This window comes from Ursus arctos, unplaced genomic scaffold (assembly GCF_023065955.2).
Source record: "Ursus arctos isolate Adak ecotype North America unplaced genomic scaffold, UrsArc2.0 scaffold_20, whole genome shotgun sequence".
In the NCBI taxonomy this organism is placed as follows: Eukaryota; Metazoa; Chordata; class Mammalia; order Carnivora; family Ursidae; genus Ursus; species Ursus arctos.
In genome coordinates this window covers 26,439,289-26,459,182 of record NW_026622875.1, presented here as the reverse complement: position 1 = coordinate 26,459,182, position 19,894 = coordinate 26,439,289, and the positions used below count along the sequence as shown (strand labels likewise).

General features: G+C 40.8%; 1 long non-coding RNA gene across 1 annotated transcript in view; it reads right to left on the bottom strand.

Annotated features, from left to right (window-relative positions):
- Nucleotides 1-11,022: 11,022 nt before the first annotated feature.
- LOC113253966 (uncharacterized) overlaps nt 11,023-19,894 on the bottom strand; it is a 38,359-nt gene continuing 29,487 nt past the window's right edge. Inside the window, exon 8 of the long non-coding RNA XR_006409305.3 lies at nt 11,023-15,513. This is a non-coding gene — a long non-coding RNA (uncharacterized LOC113253966). The remainder of the gene's footprint in view (nt 15,514-19,894) is intronic.

The window sequence follows — 19,894 nt, the reverse complement described above, 5'->3', positions numbered from 1 at the left end:
GAGATTTTTGGTGGGCAACCAGCAGACCTGGTCACAGACCTTAAACTAAGAAAGGGGGAAGGTTTGGGTAATGGAAATCACATAGGAAAACAAAATAGGGACTCTGAAAGTTTCTTTTTTGAATTACTTTTTCCTTTGAATTACTTTGATTTTTGTTTATTTTCAAGTAAATCTGTGCCTTAGAATTATGTTCATATATTTGTATTCTTTATTATTAACCTGTTTACTAAAAGTTTTGAGGCAGGTACTAGATTCAAAGAGGGAGAAAGAATGGTATTGACTTTTGTTCAAGGCCAATGCAAATCTGGTAACTCAAAATGCTTTGTCAGGCAAAAGATCAGACAATTCTTGGGCAGTCTGGTTTTCTCAGGGGCCTAGTCCCTGACTACCTCTCCAACATTATTTTCTACCCATTTCCCTCTCATTTATCACACTCTAGCCTCACTGCCTTGTTTACTCTTCTAAGAAAATTCCAAGAATATTCTTGCTCCATGACATTTGCATTTTCTCTTCCCTCTGCCTGGAACACTTCCTCCAGATATTTACATGGCTTGCTCCCTTACTTTAGGATCACTGAATAAATGCGGCCACTTTAGAGAGGCATTCCCCAAATTTCCTACTCAATATAAAATAGCATTCTCTCCCTAACTCCCACATAACTTCTTCCCTCTTTTCTTAAAAAGATCTTATTTATTTATTTATTTATTTGAGAGAGAGAGAGAGAGAGAGAGTGAGCAAGTGTGAGCTGGGGGAAGGGCTATGGGAAAGGGAGAGAGAGAACCCCAAGCAGACTCCCCACCCATCATGGAGCCCGATGTGGGGCTCGATCCCACGACCCTGAGATCATGACCCAAGCTGAAATCAAGAGTTGGCCACTTAATTGCCTGAGCCACTCTGGCACCCCAACTTCTACCCTCTTACTCTGCATTTTCTTCATAATACTTACCACTACCACCGATCATTTATTTGTTTATACCCATCTTCCTCACGAGCACATAGGCTGCTTATAGGTAAAGACTTTGCTTTATTTATTGCTATATCACCAGCAACTTAGGCATGTTTGGGACAAAGCAGATGCTCTGTAAGTATTTACTAGATGAATAAGTACATCTGATCACGTATGAGCAAAGCCATAAAAATAAATACTGTACAAACCACATTAATATTTTAAAAGTTCACACCAAACAGGAACCTTTTTCTTTGCCCTAATTTTTTATTTGTTGTTTTTTTAAAAATAATGGATGATGACTGGACATCCATATGCAAAAGAACGAAGCTGGACCCTTTCCTTACACCATACACAAAAATTAACTTAAAATTAATCATAGGCATAAACATAAGAGCTAAAACTATAAAACTGTTAGAAGAAAACATGGAAGTAAATCTTTGTGACATTGGATTAAGCATTGGTTTTTTAGATGTGACACCAAAAGCAAATTGCTAAAATTAAAAATGGTCAAATCAGACTTCATCGAAATTTAAAAACCTTTGTTCTTCAAAAGATACCATCAGAGCATCTGGGTGGCTCAGTGGATTAAGCATCTGCCTTCGGCTCAGGTCATGATCCTGAGGTCCTGGGATCAAGTCTCCCTCTCCCTCTGCCCCTTGCCTTGTCTCTCTCTTGTGCTCTCTCTCTCACTCTCTCGCTCTCAAATAAATGAATAAAATCTTAAAAAAAAAAAAGACACCATCAAGAAAGTGAAAAGAAAACCCACACATAATGAGAGAAATGTTAAGTCATAACTGTGATAAAGAACTTACATCTAGAATATAAAGAACTCCTACAACTCAATAATAAAAAGGCTAACAATCCAATTTTAAAATGATCTAAAGATAAGAAGAGACATTTCTCCAAGAAGATATACAAATAGCTAACAAGCACAAAAAAGATTCTCAACATTACTAGTCATCAAGAAAATACAAATCAAAACAATGTGAGATACCACTTAAGGCCCAGTAGAATAGCTATAATCAAAAGACAAGGGTCGGTGAGGATATGGAGAAATTGGACCCTCACTGCTGATGGGCATGTAAAGTGTAAAATTTTAGCCATTTTGGAAAACACTTTGGAAATTCCTCAAAATGCTAAATATAGAGTTATCCTATAACCCAGCAAATCCATTCCTAGGTAGAGACCTAGGAAAGATGAAATAGTATATCCACACAAAAACTTGTACATGAATGTTCATAGCAGCATTATTTATAATAGCCAAAAAGTAGAAACAACCCAAACATCAATTAACTAATGAATGGGTAAATAAAATATGGATTGTAAACATACAGTGAAATATTACTAGGCAATATAAAGGAATAAAGTACTGGTGTATGCTACAACGTGGATGAAATTTCAAAACATTATACTAAGTGAAAGAAGCCTGCCATAAAAGACCACATATTATGTGATTCCATTTACATGAAATGTACAAAATAGGCAAATCTATAAAGACAGAAAGTGGAGTGACTGGGTGGCTCAGTCGATTGGACATCTGATTCTTTTTTTTTTTTTTAATTTTATTTATTTATTTGTCAGAGAGAGAGAGGGGGCACAAGCAGGGAGAGCTGCAGACAGAGGGAGAAGCAGGCTCCAGGGAGCCAGATGCAGGACTCGATCCTAGAACCCCAGGGTTATGACCTGAGCGGAAGGCAGATGTTTAACTGACTGAGGCACCCAGGCATCCCTGGATGTCTGATTCTTGATTTCGGGCTTGGGTCATGGTCTCAGGGTCATGGGATCAAGCCCTGAGTTGGACTTCATGCAGTAGGGTGTCTGTCTGTCTCTCTCTCTCTCTCTCTCTCCCTCTCCCTCTGGCCCTCTCCACTCTTGTGCTCTCTCTCTAAAATAAATAAATCAATCTTAAAAAAAAAAAGACAAAGTGTTCAGTGGTTGCCTATGGCTGGAGGAGTGTGGAAGAATGGGGAGTGATTGCTAATAAGTACAGGTTCCTTTTCGGGGTGATGAAAGTTATCTAACAGAGGTACGCATACTGTGAACATACTAAAAACCATTGAATTATGTACTCGAAATGGAGAAATTGTATGATGTGTGAATTATAAATATTTTTAAGTAATAAGCCATTTGTTAGGTTTCTGTTTCAGGGACAGAATTAAATCCATATTATACCCACATTATTGGTACTTTACCTAAACCACTTACAATGCTCTAGAGCCGTGGCTTTCAAAGCATGGTCCCTGAACTAGAGACATCAGGATCCCCATTAATTTGTTAATAGATTCTTCAGCCCTACTCCAAACCTACTGAATCAGAAACTCTGGGGTGGTACCCAGCAACTTGTGTTTCAATAAGGTCTCTAGGTAATTCTGATGCTCACTGAAGTTATTCAATCCACTTCTAAGGAGGAACCTGAGATCTCTTTCCCTAAGACAAGTCGGACTGTACAAAATCCCTACACCCCCCCCCCAGGATATTGACCACTGTCTTTTTAAATAATTATGCGAGGCTCCTCTGCTCTTTTCCTTTATTCTTTCTCACACATGCCGTTAAGTCATGGCCCGCTCTGTATATTGCTACACGCTCCTACCCCTCTGACTTCCTTTCTCTTTGTGGCCAGGCTGGTAGAAGTAATATTCTAATTTTTAGGTTCAAGTGAAGCTAGGAAATCCCACCTCTTTGTCTTGAGACCTCAGTCACATGGAAAATGCGGTCTCCTACTAGAGCTTACTACATTGCCATATTGGGTATTTGATTCCCAATTTATTAGTGTTCCTTTTATATACAGCTCCCTTGAAACTCTGGAGAGAAGAGGTGCTCATCAGGCCAGGATAGAGGCATGCTGGGCTCCTTACTAACCGTATCTTACCACATTTACCCTCCTTACCAAATACTTAACCCTCTTATATCAACTTTGTTTCCCCTCCACCTATATGATGGGCGCGGTCAGCGAAGAGCCATGGAACCTTTATGTGCTGACTGCGGTTTGCCTGGAAGCTAGAGGGCATGTACAGATGCTCTAGGGTCTTGGAGAGTCAGTGGCAGAACCCAGTGGCTTTAGGAAGCATAGCTTCAGGCCTACCCACTATAAAAAAGTAAACCCCTTGTCCAAGTGCTACATATAGGTCACTTGCCCTCACATAAGTCATACCAGGGGTGAAGGTGACTTCTATCAGCCATGCTTAATGTGCGTACATTTGCGTGTATATAATATAACCAGAGACATGGAAACAAATCTCTCACCAGCTCTCTTTCTGCAACAGAAAACAGAAATAGAGAAAAATTTAACAACTGCAAACCCAGAGCTAAGTTATCAGAAACCAAATTAAAGCTGTTGGTGTTTTTATCGAAACATCTCTACCTCTGAAATCTAATTTCTTGCAACTTTCCATATAAGATCCTCTGTTGTATTATTTATAAGAAAATTATAAGAACCATTTCACAATATATGTAAATGAAACCATCATGCTGTATGCCTTAAACTTATATGTCAATTATTTCTCAATAAAACTGGAGAGAAAAAAGAAAATAATATTCTGTCCTCCCTTGACAGCATTTTCTGGTTGCAGAAACCACCGCAGCCATGAAGTAACAGAATGATTTCAGTAATGTTTCCATAGCTACCCTGCTTCGAAGTGCGGTTTATTCTGTTTTAAAGTCTACTGACCTATTCACATTCTTATTTGAAGTATTTTCAATCTAATCTCTTGTCTGCCTATTATTGTCTAACGTTCTTGTGATTCCTATATTTAAGGAGGTCCTGATGCATAAATATATGGTAAGCAGGCCTTCCAGTTAGACAGAACAACGTGATGAATTTTTTTTCTTTTTTTTTTCTTATTCCTTTCTCATCTGATGTGTGTTCGTTGTGTCCTGCCCTTGCATTGCAAGGAAATGTTCCAGAGGTTTGGGGAGGTAAAGGCTGTTTAAGGTGCGTTGGTGCCCTCTTGTGGTCACTCTGGCCTTGTGGTGCCTTCCGGGAAGCCTCTTCCACAAACAGTCTTGAAAGAAGTTAACGAGAAAGGATCGCTCAAAATACCATTGCTGATTGTCACAGGTGTCCTTGTGTCCATGTCTCTTGCCCCCTGCAGGCGTGAGGGTCTGTCTAGGAGAGGCAGCCTCTCCTGTGTGGTAGCATAACCCTAAGGGTTACAGCACTCTGCTCTTCCCTCCAAGGCAGACGCCTCATTACTAACGAATGCTGTTCAAGGGTTAAGCATGGGAAGTGACCCAGGCCACATCTCAGAGGAAGACATGCACCAAACAACTCTCAGAAAGGCTCTGAAATGAAGGCAACCCACAGAAAGGGGAGACAGGGCTTCATTTCAACAGAACATAGCCCATCCTCAAAAGAGAAAGCAAGCCTTTTTAAAAGCTGAAAACATGAAGCTCCAGTGCTGGTTGGCAAATCAATACAAAACAACCAATAAAATTTTAATTGATTCAATGCAACTAATTTTTTTTCAATAAACATGAGATGGAGTGAATGACATATGGTCCCATCATTGTCCAATAGAGCTTTCTGTGATGGTGGAAGGTTCTTTGTCTGTGCTGTCCAATACACTAACCACTAGCTACGTGGGCTACTGAGCACTTGAATGTGGCTAGTGACGCTGAGAAACTGAACTTTGTATTTCATTTCATTTTAATTAATTTAAATACCACACGTGGCTAGTGGCCACCATTTTGGATGACACAGGTTGAGGGGGACAGACGAGACTACATAGGCATCCACAATATAAGTGGAGTTTATAGTACAGGAAAGTACAAAGAAAGATTCGTAGTGGGACAGATGATTGGAGATGATCAGAGAAGATTCCTGAAAGACAAGGCATTTGAGCTACACCTTGAAGAATGTAGCTAAGAATATACTAAAAATCCCTACCTTACCAAGCAGAGGGTAAGGAACACATTCCAGCTGGCAGGAATAGCATGTGCAAAAGCATGGAGGTGGAAAACTATAAGTAAATGTCCAGGGAACAAAGGTGTGGAATGTGAAGTACATGTGGCTGGAAAGGATATTGGAAGCATCCATAGAAATGAGGAGTCTGAGGTCTTGACTGCCTTGAAAGGTATTTTGGTTAAAATCAACAGTCAGTGGAACCTGTAATAATCTCTTCAGAGGCTAGGAGGGGAAATGGAAGGCTGTTCTAAAACTAGGGCTCTGGGGCAGAAGTCACTGCAGGTCAGCTGTTGCTCTCAGAGTTCTAGTTTAGGCTTATTAGCCTAATGGCTGTGTGTGGAGGGATTACAGGGACCAGGCTTCAAGGCAGAATATCAGCAGAGAACCATTGCAACAGTTGGCCCAGTGAGAAACAAGGAAGGGACTTAATCAGGATGAGGGACCCACTGGGCCCTGGGCCCCCCAGTCTCCCGCATATGATATATCAGAACTATCATGCTACCATAACCATAGTGAAGCCGAAGACACAGCAGCTTCATATCCTAAGACACATGCCACCAGCAGTCAAAAATTAATTTCACAATAACTTGAGTTCTTTCTTGCATTTCACAGATACATTTGCACGGTCTCCATTTATACCCTGGCACCTTGAGGGCCATGGCACTCAAAGAAATTCTCTTTCCTCTCCCATCTATTTCACTCATGCCCCACAGCTGCTCTCACATGGGCCCCCCCACCCCAAACTGCCTGGAAAACTTTTCCATCACTAGGTCCTGAGTTTCCTGTGCTTCCTCCTTCTCTCTCCCCTCTCAGCTCTCCAGTTCTCTATCCATCCACTGGCCTCCATTTTCTGCCTCCCTAAACTCCAAGGAACTAGTTTCCTCATTGTGGAGGGGAGAGCAAGAACCAGAGCATGCAAAGACCAAACAACCCTTCCCCGCACACACACACACAGACACAGACACACACACACACACACACACACACACACACAGGATTATCCCATACACGAGTGAACACCCTAGAGAGTCTGGTAGTCTATTATCTCCACCTCTCCTCCCCCTGCTTTTTTCCCGTCTTTTTCTGGAGTAACTTCAAAGTAGGGGCCTCGGACCAGCAGCATTGCATCACCTAGGAGCTCATCAAAAATGCATGCGTGAGCCCTAGTCCAAACTACCGAATTCCAATCTCAGGGGAAGGGCCCAGGAAACTGTTTTAATGTGCCTGCCAGGAGACTCTTATCATTAAATTTGAAGAATCACTGGCCTAACAGATTTGAAAGCCATTAATCTCTTGTACCTGCAGAGGGGCTGCCCAGTGAACTTGACTAGATCTATCTGCCCCTTTTAATAAATCTCAGGACTAGGTAATGAGAAGTTTCCCAGACAGAGACATGTCCATATTCACACTTAATCCTCCCTCCCTATGAGAGTCTTGGCTAGGGCAGTGTTTCACGACCTCTTGTACATCATGGCTAATGTGGAAAATGAGAAGCTTTGGAGGCACATGAGTAAATGCAAGGTGATCTCCACCAGAGGTACCCTGCTACGGGGAGGACAGTGTACCTGGGGATAAGCAGTCACAAGATCTCCCTGTCTGCCTTAAAAGAAGCAAATGTGAGACCATCTCCTAATACCCAATTGTTGGGTTCTGTCTCACCCATTCTGGGGCCCTGAAACACAGCGAGTGGAAGCCTAAGTCATTGCCACAGTCCTGCTGGTGGCCCATTCTGCCATACAAGAAATATATTAGAGGGATGAGCCTTACCCATATCACTTGCTGCTTCCAAATCCAGCCCTAGGAGCTCAGATCTGTACTTGGTTACTTAATCCTGTTCCATGTTACCTACTAGTCTGGTCTCCCTTCGTCCTAACAGAGATACTGCTTATCAACAGGAGAATTGGAACGAGCTTTCAAGGTAGTGATGATGTCCAATATTGTTTTCCTGACTAAACCTTGGCCTTTGGTTTTCCTGTCCCTTAGCAGACCGCTTGCTGCGGTACGTAGTCTAGTAAGAACACAGGCAGGACACACTTGGTCATTTGTGCATGTGTATGAATCCAGCATGGAAATTGTAGTTGTGGTCCACCTTACCACACTTCCACTCCTGGGGGTCGGGCAGTCCTGCTCAGCAAAGTCCATCTTTGGTGAGTCTGTATTTATCCTCACTTCCTCATCAAGGTATCAATTTCAAACCACTTCTCTCCATCTCTATGATTTCTTCTTCCCCTCTTCCCTTTCTTCTTTCTCTCAGTTATTCTCCCCTTCCATTTTTTTCCCACTTTCATATTTTTCCCATGAAAGAAAAAAAGTGCACTATATTAGCTGATGTTTACTGGAAAGAGCAACAAACTTGGAATCCAGTTCCCTAGATTGAAATGTCAACTCTCTAATGATATATCTATAAGATGTAGATGATAAGGCTTCTCAGAGTTCATAAACAATTACTAAATAGCTGCAATGCACTGAGCAGTGTGCTAGGTATTGGGGATAGATTAGTGATCACTAATAAATATATGCCAGTAATTGTGAGAGGTACTCTGGAAGATGATACAGAGTGCCATCACAGCATCTGGCATGAAGGTTCATCTTTTTCAGGCAGGAGCTTAGAGTTGCCACAAGTGTATGACAGAACACTGTGAACTAAAAATCATATGGAAATGTAAATTATAATTTGTATTCTGATCTATTTCTCCTCCCTCTCATTTCCTCATTCATTTTCCTTCTCCTCTTCCTTTTCTTTGGGGGGGGGGTGTCTCAAATCAACTCTAGGTTCTCAAGCAAGGATTACCATCTATAGATTCAATACAAGGTACCCAAACCAATACAGTAACCAATACAGTATCCAAACCCATCCATAGATTCAGTGCAATCCCTATCAAAATTCTAATTGCGTTTTTTAAAGAAATTGAAAAAATGATTCCAAAATTTGTATGGAATCACAAAAGACCCTAATATCTAAAGCAATCTTGAGAAAGAAGAATAAATCTGGAGGTATCACACTTCCTGATTTCAAACTATACCTCAGTGTTATACTCAGTCATCAAAACCATATGGTTTTAGCATAAAATCAGACATGTAGACTGATGGAACAGAATTGAGAGCCCAGAAATAAACCCATGCATGTACAATCAACTAATATTTGACAAGGGAGCCAAGAATACTCAATGTGAAAAAGATGGTCTCTTCAATAAATGGCACTAGGAAAACTGGATAATCACGTTCAAAAGAATGAAACTAGACCCCTATATTACTCCACTGACAAAAGTTAACTTGAAATGAATTAAAAACTTAAACGTAAGACCTGAGACTATGAAACTCCTAGGAGAAAACGTAAAGAAAAAATTCCCTGACATTGGTTTCAGCGATGTTTTTTTGTATATGACACATAAAACACAAACAATAAAAGCAAAAATAGGCAAGTGGGACTACATCAAACTGAAACACTTCTGCACAGCAAAAGAAATGGTTGATCAACATAATGAAAAGGCAATCTACAGAATGGGAGAAGATAATTGTGAATCATGTATCTGATAAGGGGGTTAATATCCAAAATATACAAGGAGCACCTACAACTCAATAGCAAAAATAATAATAATAATCCAATTTTAAAATGGGCAAAGGACCAGAATAGACATTTTTCCAAAGAAGACATACAGATGGCCAATGGCTACATGAAAAGGTGCCCAACATCAGTCATCATCAGGGGAATGCAAATTAAAATCACAGTGAGGTATCACCTCATACCTATTAGAATGGCTATCATCAAAAAGACAAGAAATAACAAGTGTTGGCAAAAATGTGGAGAAAAGGAAACCCTTGTGCATTATTGATGGAACATAAACTAGTATAACCACTGTAGAAAACAGTATGGAGTTTCTTTAAAACACTGTAAATAGAACTACCATATGATCCAGCAATCCCACTTCTGAGTATATATCTGAAGGAAATAAAATCATTATCTCAAAGAGATATCCGTTCTCTAGTGTTCATTGCAGCATTATTTACAATAACTAAGATATGGTAATAACCTAAGAGTCCACTGATGGATGAATAAAGAAAATGTAGTAGGTATATACAATGGAATATTATTCAGCCGTAAAAAAGAAATCCCTGTCATTTGCAACAACATGGATGAAACTTGAGGACTTTGAGCTAAGTGAAATCAGAATGAGAAAGACAAATACAGTATGATCTCACTTATGTGTGAAATCCAGAAAAGCTGGACTCATAGAAATAGAGAATAGAATGGTGGTTGTCAGGGCTGGGGAGGGGGAGGTTAGAGGAAATGGGGAGATGTTGGTCAAAGGGTAAAAACTTCCCATTATAAGATGAATAAGTCCTGAGGATCTCATGTACAGCTTGGTAACTATAATTAACAGACTGTACTATCTACTTGAAAGTTGGTGAGAGAGTAGATCTTAAAAGTTCTCCCCACAAACACACACACATAAAAGACAGCTATGTGAAGTGACAGATGTGTTAACTAACCTTGTTGTGGTAATTATTTCACAATATATATGTATATCAAGTCATCATGTCATACACCTTAAACTTACACAATATTATGTGTCACTTATATCTCAACCACTAGATCTTTATGTAATCAGAAAAACTCTTAGTAAATATTTAAGCAGAGTGGGATAGAATACAGGGTATGGAAATAAAGATTAGTCTTCAAGGTTTTTTTAAATAAGGTAAGCATTTATTCAGTGTCTATAAAATATCCATACCTGCCAGATGCAGTGTCAGGCACTGAAAATACAGTGAAAAAAGACATGTGCCCTACTAGGTATTTACCCCAAAGATACAAATGTAGTGATCCAAAGGGGCACCTGCACCCCAGTGTTTATATCAGCAGTGTCTACAATAGCCAAACTGTGGAAAGAACCAAGATGTCCCATCAATGGATGAATGGATAGAGAAGATGTGGTGTATTTATACAATGGAGTATTACTCAACCATCAGAAAGGATGAACTCTTACCATTTACATCAACGTGGATGGAACTGGAGGGTATTATGCTGAGTGAAATAAGTCAATCAAAGAAAGACAATTATCATATGGATTCAGTTATATGAGGGATAATAAGAGCGCAGAGGATCATAGAGGAAGAGAGGGAAAAACAGAACGGGAAGAAATCAGAGAGGGAGATAAACCATGAGAGACTCTTTTTTTTTTTTTTTAAAGATTTATTTATTTATTTATCTGACAGAGATAGAGACAGCAAGAGAGGGAACACAAGCAGGGGGAGTGGGAGAGGAAGAAGCAGGCTCATAGCGGAGGAGCCTGATGTGGGGCTCGATCCCATAACACCGGGATCACGCCCTGAGCCGTAGGCAGAGGCTTAACAACGCTGCCACCCAGGCGCCCCGAGAGACTCTTAACTATGGGAAAGAAACTGAGGGTTACTGAAGGGGTGATGGGGGGTTGGGGTAACCGGGTAATGGGTATTAAGGAGGGCACACATTGTGATGAGCACTGGGTGTTATATGCAACTGATGAATTACTGAACTCTGCATCTGAAACTAATGATGATCTATATGTTGGCTAATTGAATTAAAATAAGAAAAAAAAGTCATGTGCCTACCTGCAGGGAGCTCACATCTGAGGGGAGACAGCTGAGCACATGGCACACTGTGACAAGTGCTTTGACATGGGAAGGACTGAGGGGAGTATAGATGAGAGGCTCCTAAACCCCACTGGGAATGTCAAAGGAAGCTTTGCAGAGGAGGCAAGGTCTGAGCTGGGTCCAGAAGGACAGGTAGGAGTTACCCAGCTGGCCAAACTGAGGGAAATACATACCATCTCAAAACAAACAAAAATAGCTATGGAGCAGGAAAAGTCTTTAGAGAAACATAGGGAGAGCATTTCAAATATTCCAAGGACCAGAATGTCTTCTCTCCCTAGAAAAGCCACAGAGGGAGAACACAAGATGGCAGTGGTGCGATGGGATTGCACAAAGCAGGGAGACCTTGAAGCATCTGACAGAAATTGCAAATCTAAGAGAAGTCAACAAGATATGGGTGGTCACGTGCCCCTTGGGGTGGGGGATGGGGAAAGCGAAGTGACAGCACCTTCATGGATGACAAGGTAGCATTATGTATTGAGAGCCTCAAAAACATCCCTGGTTTCTGACCTAGTAATTCCACCTTGAGAAATGGATTCTAGGTGAAGATTTTCATACAAGGATGTTTATAATGGCATTATTTTCAAATGCTGAGGAACTGGAAACAAGCCAAGTAATGGTTAGATGCACTGCAGCACAGTGAAATAGCAGATGGCAATTATAATCATACTCTTAAACAGCACTTAATGATAAGGAAAATGCTCAGGTTGTAATTTTCAAGTGTAAAAAATAGGATACAAAACTGCATGTACAGCATGATTCATTTTATTAAAAATGTACCTACATATGTATGTACATGTGTGTATGCAAAGAAAAAAGACTGGAAGGAAAGATATCAAAATATCAGCAGTGGTGACATTACAAGCGGTTTTCATTTTATTCTTTAAGCTTTTCTTTATATTCCAAATTTTTATCCTATGTACGCCCTGCTATTATCAGAGAAAAGTAACATGTTATAAAAGAAAATGCTAACAGAGGCTATCTCTAGAAAAAGAGGTTAAAGTTGACTTTTAAATTCTTCATGCTATCCAAAATATTTTCCCAATATTTCATGCTATGACTAGTTATGACTCTTTAAAAGAAATCATTGAAGAGCCGTTTTTACTAGGAATCCAGAATGCTTAGGGAACAAGCTGCTATTTTAAGAGATTAGTGATTAACTCACCTGCTGAGAACAGGTGTCAGCTTAGCAGAGAATGACATGGTCGCTTCCTCCCCTATCCCCAGCGCCAGAGGACCTCCTATTGCCCTTCCACCTTTTCTGCCCCATGCACCTACCTTTGAGAATGAGAAGTCGGCAAGACTTTTGACCTTGATCTGTAATCTGCAGGCTTAACTTTCTTATGCCTTTTCTCTGTAACCTGGCATTAAGAGGGTTTGCAGGTGGCAGGGCAAGGCCGCCCATTAAGCCTAGCAGATACCCCTGGAATGCTGGGAGGGGAATAGCTCACATAAAGGGGATCTTCTAAAATAAGTACTCTAATCCCTTTGTGTAAAGATCTCTTCTCCTCACCGTTCTTCATTTTTGTACCCAATTAGCTAACAACAATTCTTCAGCAAGCACATCCCTGGCAGGTAAGTATTTGGAGGCTGGAATGCTTCCCCTATCTTTCCTTCTCCTCTGTGTATTAGTTGAGCTCTGTGGATTTTGAAAAGCATTCTTTTGCTGGAGGAGACAGAAGCTACACTCAGTGTCATTCTCCCGTGGTCTTTATCATCTACAGACATTGCACTAAATTTCCCAAACAGCAGGCCTGCACCTTCCATCCTCTTCTTGCCCCAAACACAGCTTTTTAAAAAAACTTTTGCTTGTCTTTGGCCTTTTTTTTTTCCAACCACAAGCTTTGGCTTGTTCTGAGCTTTAGCCTTCCTGACACTTTTCTCACGGGTATGACAGGCCTGGGCCAGACATTAGTTCCCATTGCACCCCATCTCCATGGGATTATGTTCACCTCACAGTCTAAAAATGTTGACTATATTTTGTTTCTCAGATCCTGTACCTGGTCTATAGTGTACAGATCTCGAAGCCTGTGGACACTGCTTCTAACCCATTCACTTGATGCTTCCACCTGAAAATGTCTCTGTTTTCATATTCCTTTAGTACTATGGTTATCCTCAATGATACCTGGTTTCATGGTTTTATTTCTCCCCACTCCTTCCAATTTGGGGTGGAATCTCTCACTTAGGTAGGTGTTTCCTGTCAAACAAGTCTTCCCAGATTTATGCAGCACACTCAGTAATCTCTGCCAGAAGGGCTGGTATCAAAAGCCACAATCTAAAAACCAAAGCCTGCTAGTTAACAGTGGGAGTAACCAATATTTCCATTTTCATTCCTCATTATTCTTCACAAGTGGTCACCTTTAAAATGGAGGGTGACATGTTTATAGCTTCTGCCCACCTCTACTCTTAGCCTTCCATGTATTTTATAAGGTCCTTCAAAGCCAGTAAAGATATATATGTGGCAGCGTTCTTCTACCGCCAGCACTCACTCCTTCATATATAAATCTATAGGTGTGACTATTGATCAATAGTACTGATATATACTGGTGGGTGTCGGCTACATCCTGCTTGCCTGTGTGCTCCGGACTGACAATTCGCCCCTGCTCCCTGTGTCAGCCCACGGGGTTCCCCTGAAGGGAGTTGGTCACCAACTCCATGACTCACCTCTTCCTCACTGGGCGGGAACAGCCCTGCGGGCTCCTGCTTCTGCCAGCGCCCGCCACTGCTGTGCTCTCTTGCTGTTGATGAGCCTGGAGCTGCCAGGCAGAGCACAAAGCTGCGCCCTTGGCCCCAGATCTCCTCTGCAGAGTTGGGGGAGACCCAACCAAGCCTTTCACCCTCTCTGCAAGCAGAGAGAACCCACTGTGCCTGCGGTGTGAATTGCTTGATTAGGCAGAAAGCTAAACATGGCGCACCCTGCAACAATTCTCTTGGCTTTCAGACTTTCTGCGTCCTTTGTGACTCTCCCTGTTAAAATGCGCTTGTTCACCAGTTCATTTCCTAGAAAATCCTTTCATAGTTCCCTTAAGAAAACAGCTCTTATTGGGACACCTGGGTGGCTCAGTCGATTGGACGTCTGCCTTTGGCTCAGGTCATGATACCAGGGAAACTGCTTCTCCCTCGCCTGCTGCTCCCCCTACTTTGTGCTCTCTCTCTCTCACTCTCTCTCTCTGTGACAAATAAGTAAATAAAATCTAAAAAAAAAAAAAGAAAACGGTTCTTATTGTATGTCGATATACTGCAACAATTAAAAAACAAAAGAAAACAGCTCTTAAATCAGGTTAATCAGAACAAATCAACTGCCTCTCACTGTTGATAATTATTAACTGTAGCAAGTTCTCAACCACCAATGTTTAAGAAGCAGCAAACTTAGAACACAGGGACAGCTTACACACACAACGGTCATGATATTCCTCGCACCTCTTCCCACCCACGCCCATTTGCTGGGTCTCCCAGAACCAGGCACTCAAGCGGGGTTTCTGAAATGCTCCCATCCTCACCTAATCCATGTCTTACTTATCCTTCAAGAGCCTCAAGCCTCATCTCTACAGCTACGAAGCTGTTGCTACACAAGAGACCTCCGAGACAATCTCACCAATCCCACCTTTTACCTGTTGCAGGTACAAATTTTCACTCACCCACTCAGATGTGGAAGATGTGATCTTATTACACTGTAACTGAACTTAGTGCGTGAGTGCTCATTTCTGCTTCATCTTGCCGATCCAGGGTCATTCAATCACCTTCAGGTTTTTTCTCTCAGCTCTTCTTGGGCTAATACTCAACCAGTTCAGGATTCTCTCTCTCTATTCTCATCCTCAACAGCCACACACAATCTAAGGTCAGGTGGGATGTGGGGTACAGTTTAGGTTCCATCCTAGCAACTGGAATTTTGAGGAAATGGAGTGTCGCAATCCTCTCTCCATGCTACTCTAGCCAGCTTCTTGCTTGATCCTTATTGCCAGGCACTGGTGTCCACAGCTGCTGTCAGGGGTCCTTCAAAGCCTCCAGAGTCAATGGGCTGCATTCTCCTTACCTAGGCATACAAGATTTAGCAAATAAAAATATAGGAGACAGTTTAAATTTGAAGTTCAGATTAACAACAAATGATGGCGGCGGGGAGGGTTGTCTAACCAGCCACCAGTCCTCTCTCAGTACTTTCTCAGAAAAAAGAAGTAGAGGGACCAAGACTTCCAGGCTTCCCCCATGTAGGGAGGACTTGACACAGCTCATCCCTCCTGCTATGTAACTGGAAGGAAAAGCCAGAGAGAAAGCCGCCGCTATGCGTATGACATTCAAACACACTGTGACCTCCTCTGAGAAGCAAGAGCCCATACCCTGGAATCGCCAGGGATAGGCCGGTGATGGGTATTAAGGAGGGCACGTATTGCATGGTGCACTGGGTGTTATATGCAAGTAATGAATCATGGAACTTTACATCAAAAACTAGGGATGTACTGTATGGTGACTAACAATATAATAAAAAATTATTATAAAAAAAAAAAAGAAGTTCCTCTTCATGTTTAACAGGTATAGAGCTTCAGTTTGGGATGATGAAAAGTCCTGGAGATGAACAGTAGTAATGATCACACAACAGCGCAGATGCACTTCATGCTGCTGAACTGAACACTTACAATAGTTAAAATGGCAAATTTTTATGTTGTACATATTTTACAATTATTTCTAGAAGTCCCTCCACGGAGAGAAGGGAAGTAGGAAAAAAGACAAACACTGCCTTCCTGAATCATGGATTAAAAAGTAGGGTTGCATTCCCCTCCTCTGACTTCTAGCGGTGCCCTCCTCTCTGCTTTGGTTTCCCCCTTGGCTAGAGGTCAGATTGCTGCCCCCAGTCTGACCTCGTCTGTCACAACTGCTGTTAGAAGAGAGTCAGCTGTGCCAGAAGCTCTCCTAGAAATTGAGGAAGTCCCTCCTCGAAGTCCTGGCAAACCTCTCCTCACACTTCATTGGCTCGAATTGGGTCTCATGCCCATTGGCTACCCAATCTTTGACAAAGGGGATGAGAGTCCTATTAGACCAGTCAGTCGCAGACTTGGAACCGAGCAGGGATCAGGCTTCCCTTGAGCAGTAGGTTGTGGGAGAATAGGGGAGGAGAGATGGGTTCCTACCCAACAATGGGCCTGTTGGGATCAGGACAGGGAAAATGGATAGACAATCTAGCATCCACAACATGTGGACCAGGTAGGGTGGAATTGCACTGTCTGGTACTTACTTGGGTATTCCCAAAACCTCAAGAGGCAAGAAGCTGAGAGTCAGAAGCCAAGTATTCCATTCTGTGATACCTCCCATGCCCAGCCACCCTCCCTCCCCCTGCCCCTGGCAAAAATAAAAGTCTTGAGTAAATTCTATTCAAGCAATTGGTGTGAGCTCTGCATGGCTGAATCCTCAGGCACTCTAGCCCTGCTCATACTACCCCGTCCCTAGGCCCCCCCACCATGGAGCCTGTTTTGCTCAAGGATGACCTGGTGTTCCCCAACGATACTCCCTGCCAGCCTGATGCCTTCTATGTCCTCAAACAGGAACACCTGTTACACCAGTGTGGCTAGTAAAGGAAACTCTTTTTAACTGTAATAATGTAAACATGCAATTGGATTGATTAGATAGTCACTAAACATGTGGAATGAGGCATGAGACAAAATTACATAGATTTGGGAGGGACTTAAAATGAATGTAGGAAACCAAAATGTTACAACCCACTAAAAAGCAGTAGAGTAAACTGGAAATGAAAGTAAAATTCAGTATCTAGTGTTCTTTCAGGTCTGAGGGCCCAGAAGAAAGAAGTTTTATAAGAAGTTTTGAAAAGCCAGAGAAAATTGTACAAGCTCATCTAATCCAACAGAGATTCTTTCCAAAATAAGAAGTGAAAAGGGTGCTTCCCTAGAGGAAGGATGGAACCTTTCTAATAATATTTGAGTGTAAGTTCACAGGTGCAGAAATGGAAGGGGGTCTGGAAAAGATAGTTAAAAATCGACACGCTGTGCAACAAACAAAACAGATGTGAAGGAACATTTGTCTGAGGACTTTGTACCTGACCCCCTCCAGTAAATACACCACACATCATTTGAATGCTTTTTAATGCTTAAAAAACCATAATTTTGAGAAAGTGTGTCTATGACATGGTAATATGTGCTTATTTGTTTGGTAAAGTGTGTCAATCACTTATTCAACAAATATTTTCTAAGCACCTACTATGTCCTAGGAACAGCCTTGATATGTGTGTCTCTTATATAAATGTGGTATTATAAATGTTTAAGAACCATCTGAAATGAAAATATACTTTTCCCACACTCTAAATAAATTTACGCCAAGGCATTTCGATTAGTTTAACCTGCTTGTTTCTTTAATTGTGCACTGAAAAATTGGACATTAAATTTTTCTAAATTAATTTCAAGGTTTGTAGCAAAATTATAGCTTTTACAGACATCATAGCAATAGCTCAGAGCTATTGTAAAATAATAAGCAAATATACTAAACTAGGGAAAGAATATGGCCATTTTTAATTGAGTGTTCATGCTCATTATTAAATATCAGAAGAGGATAAGTAAAATAAATTCTCATATCAGTCATTTTTTTGAGAGAGAGAGAGCAAGAGAGTGAGGGGGAAGGGGTAGAGGGAGAGGGAGAATCTTAAGCAGGTTCCATGTCCAGCACGGAGCCCAACACAGGGCCCAATCTCAAGACCCTGAGATCATGACCTGAGCCGAAATCAAGATTCAGATGCTTCACCAGCTAAGCCACCCAGGCGTTCCCATATCAGTTATTTTTACTTATGAAAAGAATTGTTGTGATAGTCTTCAGTTCTGTCTATTGATCTGTTTGATAACTTGGTGTTTTATTATCTTATTACTTGCACTAAGAATTTCTTTGTGGACCTGAAGAAATATTCCTCTGAAGAAGATCTACAAAAGGTCAACAAGTACATGAAAAGATGCTCAATATTGGGGCACCTGGTTAAGCATCTGACTCTTGATTTTGGCTTGGGTCATGATCTCAGGGTCACGAGATGGAGCCCCATGTCGGGTTCCAAGCTCTGCATAGAGTCTGCTTGAGATTCTCCCCTTCTGCTCCTCCCCCCCTCAAACAAATAAACAAAATCTTTAAAAAAAGAAAAGATGCTCAATATCACTAGTCATTAGGGAAATGCATATTAAAACCACAGTGAGATATCACTTCATAACTCTTAGAATGGCTATCAACAAAAAGATAAGAAATAACAAGTGTTGGCAAGGATGTGGAGAAAAGGAAACCCTTGCACACTGTTCGTGGGATTGTAAACTGGTGCAGCCACTATGAAAACAGTATGGAGGATCCTCGAAAAACTAAAAACCAAACTGCCATATGATTTTATGCCAGCAATTTCATTTCTGGGAAATATCCAAAGCAAACAAGAACACTAATTCAAAAAGGCATATGCACTCCCATGTTCACAGCAGCATTATTTACAATAGCCAAGACATGAAAACAATATAAGTGTCCATCCATGGATGAATGGATAAAGAAGTGGTGGTATATATACACACAGTGGCATATTATTCATCCATAAAGAAAAACAAGGAAATCCTACCGTTTGTAACAACAAGGATGAAACTTGAGGGCATTGTCCTAAGTGAAATAAGTCAAATAGAGGAAGACAAATACTGTATGTTTTCACTTACATGTGGAATCTAAAAACAAAGCAAAACAAATTCATAGAAAAAGAGACCAGACTTCTGGTTACCAGAGGCAGAGGATGGGGGGAGGAGGGATGGAAGAAGATTATCAAAAGATACAAACTTCCAATTGTAAAACAAGTAATTACTAGGGGTGTAACTTACATGATGACTATCGCTAACACTGCTGTATAATGTTTAGAAAAGTTAAAAGAGTAAATCCTAAGAGTTCTCACCCCAAAGAGAATTTTTTTTCTTCTTTCTTTTCTTCTTATTGTATCTATATGAGAAGATGGATGTTAACTCTATTTATTGTGGTAATCATTTCACAAGATATGTAAATCAAGCCATCATGCTGTATGCCTTAAACTTCTACAGTGATGTATGTCAATTATTTTTCAATAAAACTGGAAAAAAAGAATTTCTTTGCAAACAATGTAAGCTAATTTTCATGTGCTATTGGATATATACTTATAAATAGAAATTTGCTGCATTTTACTGTGCTTTATAACCTTTCATAAATTGAATTTTTCATTTTCAAATTTAATCAATTCGAATTATTTATGGCTATAATTGTGTTAAGTAAGAAAGTGATTGAAGTTAAGATTTTGAAAAGCTGGCCATAAATTGAGCAACATTAGTTTTAAATGGAACTGTTCCATTGTGGGTTTTATTATTCAGCCATATGAATAGTACTGATAGAAATTATCCATGGTGAGCATAATCATTTTTATTTAATTGAGTTTTACC